Source organism: Dipteris shenzhenensis, chromosome 6, assembly GCF_047967505.1.
Source record: "Dipteris shenzhenensis isolate YYH24624 ecotype China chromosome 6, Dip_SZ_1.0, whole genome shotgun sequence".
Classification (NCBI taxonomy): Eukaryota; Viridiplantae; Streptophyta; class Polypodiopsida; order Gleicheniales; family Dipteridaceae; genus Dipteris; species Dipteris shenzhenensis.
The window spans coordinates 46,422,347-46,426,022 of NC_141601.1; the positions used below are offsets into that span (position 1 = coordinate 46,422,347).

General features: G+C 43.9%; 1 long non-coding RNA gene across 1 annotated transcript; it reads right to left on the reverse strand.

Annotated features, from left to right (window-relative positions):
• Nucleotides 1-1,011: 1,011 nt before the first annotated feature.
• LOC147901237 (uncharacterized) lies at nt 1,012-2,345 on the reverse strand. The gene is made up of 2 exons (XR_015541215.1): nt 2,058-2,345; nt 1,012-1,486 (listed from the first exon to the last, which is right to left on the reverse strand). It is a non-coding gene; the product is annotated as an uncharacterized LOC147901237 (long non-coding RNA).
• Between the last annotated feature and the right edge of the window lie 1,331 nt (nt 2,346-3,676).

Here is a 3,676-nt window from a genome sequence, read left to right on the forward strand (position 1 = left end):
CCCTTACTTGTGTACAATGCTTGACTTCATCAACATTGGCTAATAAATGAAGACCTTACTATAATTGGATACTCTAATTTGTATGTGTGAAAACACAAGTTTCTCCTATGGCTTACGCCCACTATTGGTCACTAGTAAGTCTCTAGGAATGAAAAGTAATATGCATATGGGGGGGTTTATGGGTTTTAATGCTTTGACTATCATGATCTTGGCTTTACCCTTACTTGTGTACAATGCTTGACTTCATCAACATTGGCTAATAAATGAAGACCTTACTATAATTGGATACTCTAATTTGTATGTGTGAAAACACAAGTTTCTCCTATGGCTTACGCCCACTATTGGTCACTAGTAAGTCTCTAGGAATGAAAAGTAATATGCATATGGGGGGGGTTTATGGGTTTTAATGCTTTGACTATCATGAGATTGAAATTGCATTTTTTATTATGTCCCACTATTGGTCACTAGTAACATCTCTAGGAATGAAAAGTAATATGCATATGGGGCAGTTTATGGGTTTTAGTGCTTTGACTATCATGAGATTGAAATTGCATTTTTTATTATGTTTCAAGAGGATGAGTTTGGGCCTTTCGTTCTGTATCTATCTATCCCTCGCTCCCTCTATATATATTGGTGACCATTGGAAGATGTGTTTGCCTATGCGCTATATCTTTAACCCTCTTCACAAAGCATCTACATTTTGAGACGCTTAAGACATACATTCATAAATTGATGGCTCAAAAGGAGTAACATTTTGGCAGGCTCATCACCAGGATTTTTAATATATGACTAATGCCTCCTATAAATTGACAAGTCGTTAAGAAAACGTACTCTTACCTTGACTCTACGCTACAAAACGTGATACAAAAGGTCCCTGAACACAACGTTGAAAACACATCAAAGAATCCAAACACCTGAGTGAATCGTTTCGCTCGATGGTAATTAAATTGAAAGAATCGTCATGCTCCAAAGAGCTGAGTTCATATATCCCTGTTCAAACTGTAACGTGCATAAAGAATCTACATAATATATTTATGAATGTACCGCCCTAGTGGGGAAATCAATTACAAGTCCAAGTCATCTCAAGAGACTGATGGTTCTAATAAAGAGTACATCTGTGAGTAATATCAAGTACAGCTACAAAAACTCCCACCGTAAGGTCTATGTATGTAATCTCGGCCAAAATGAAAGAATACAGACGAATGAACAAATGGTGAAATCCGTATGGTCACAGCAAACCGTGTGACAATCCTATTCTGTTCAACAAAAGATGGCACCCACAAGGAGTGAGAACAGGCTCAGCAAAGCGAGTGTAGCAGGAGCCAGTTCAATTGCGCCTGATGTGGGCGCTGGGGCAGGCGATCCTATGTCAGCCAGCACCATTGAGCTCCACAGTAGTAGTACTGCAACGACAGAAGCCATCGTTGCTGCTCCATATCCCACTGCCATTCTGATCGAGGAGAACACTCTGGCTCAGCTAGTATACCTGCGAAAACCGCAATTGCAGCTGTAATCAGGTACATACATTATCCTCTCTCTCTCTCTCTCTCTCTCTCTCTCTCACACACACACACACACACACACACACACATATTGGTTTTGGTGAACTCTCTCTCTCTCTCTCTCTCTCTCTCTCTCTCTCTCTCACACACACACACACACACACACGCAGTCAGACATATCCGATCGTACGGAGATAGCACACAAGAACTTCCACGGTAGGAGATGAGTTCAGTAAAACCATCTCTTGGAAAACATGCATCACAGGAGATGAGCCCTGCTGCAATATAACGCAAAGCTTTAAGCCGAGTCTGGCATGGCTAAAAATTAGTGGTCAGTGGACTTTGTTGACGGTTGCCACAGCGTCTGAGCTGCATCTCGGCTAAGCCAAAAGCCTAAAGCTCAAAGCATGAACGGGAAAGACCAAAAAGGAAGATCAAGCAAGGACGACTGGGGGGAGGTACGAAGGAAAAACATACGGGGACAGAGGAGATGTGGAAGGGAAACGAGGAAGAGAAGATCCAAGAGGGACACGAGGAGGAGAAGACAAAAATTACCAGGGAGGGGGAGAAGGCGGAGGGTGAGAGGGAGAAGGATGCAGAGGAGGAGGAGCTGAAGATGTGGAGGAGGGAGGAAGGTAGAGAATGGTAGAGGAAGAGGAGGAGGGGAAGAAACTATAAGGAGAGGAAGCGCAGTCTTGGGAACAGCAACCTGAGAGAGCCAGGCAGCCAGCCAGCCAGCTCTTCACAAGAACAGGTTGGCGAGTCGCTGGAAGGAATCAGTCGCAATATCAACGTCACACCTCTCATACCCCTTATTATTAATTAAACATTTGCCTCACTACCTACCTTCCTTGTAAAACCCCTCTCCCATTTGGTCCCTACCCCCTCTCCTTATATATCCCCCCACCCCCCCCACACACACATATCTCTCACCATCCACATTGGTTCCTCGCCCAATCTCCCTCCTCACTCACTCACTCACCCGCACACGCTTGCCCCGCCCTTCTCCTCCGCAAGAAGACACGTGATACCACCTTGCCTCGCCCTCCTCACTCACTCACTCTCCCACGTCGCCTGCAAGTGATAACACCTTGCCTCGCCCTCCTCACTCACTCACCCACGCCCGTGCCTGGTGCTTCTCCTCAGCAGCAACAAGAGAGGAGATAACACCCTCATGCATCAGATCGGGTATATTTTCTCAGGCTGTGGTGGCCTATTTTTCAAGGTTATCGTGTATGTGAGTTATTTCGTTTAGTAATTTTCAAAAAGAAACCAAGAGGTACCTAAAACTCCACATGGCTCCCAATTCGACCAAATGATGGGAGGGAAACTAGGGGGTGGAAATGTGGTGTGGGGAAAGAGAGAGAGAGAGAGAGAGAGAGAGAGAGAGAGAGATGTTGACACATTACCACACCTATGAACACCTCTCATGAAGAAAAACAAGAAGAGAGAGAGAAAGCTAGAGAGAGAGGGGGGGACTATTTTTAACTCTCCTCTCTATGACTTATCATCACTTCCAATGGAAAAGTGAGGGAGACGTGAGAATGATTACTTTCCCACCTGGCCTTCCCTCACTTTTGGTTATACTCTCACATGGCTTCTACACCTCTCCACAAGATGGCCCCTTCGCCAGCTTGCATCGATTGGTAGCTTATGCCTTTTCAATCCTCTTTCCTCCAATGGAAGCACTCCTTTCACACTCAACCTCTCTCTTGCCTTTTGAATAGTCATCTCCCATCCTTTTCGACATGCTTGTTGTAAAATATTAGTGCACATTATCTCCCAACCTTGAAAAGAATGAATTCACTTCGAGTACACCAACTCATGTTCCCTCATTTCTCCTCACCATCGCATACAAATACTCCTTTGCTCTTTCATTACATCACACTCATTCTCTACAATGTAGAGTTTCTCCCAAAGGACACAATGCATTTGACTTAGCTATAAACTTTAGCTTGAAGGACACATTGCATTTACAACAACGTAATCATCAAGTCATGCCACATCATTTTTGGGAGTGAGACAAAGTCATTATCTTTGATGATTCAAGACATTTTGGAATAGGAAGTTCCAAATCTTTGCACGCCCACATTATTTTATGCCTTGGTACTTTGAACAAAGTTTTATATGGGCCTAGCCTAAACAACCGATCTCATACCATCTTCTAGGATAAA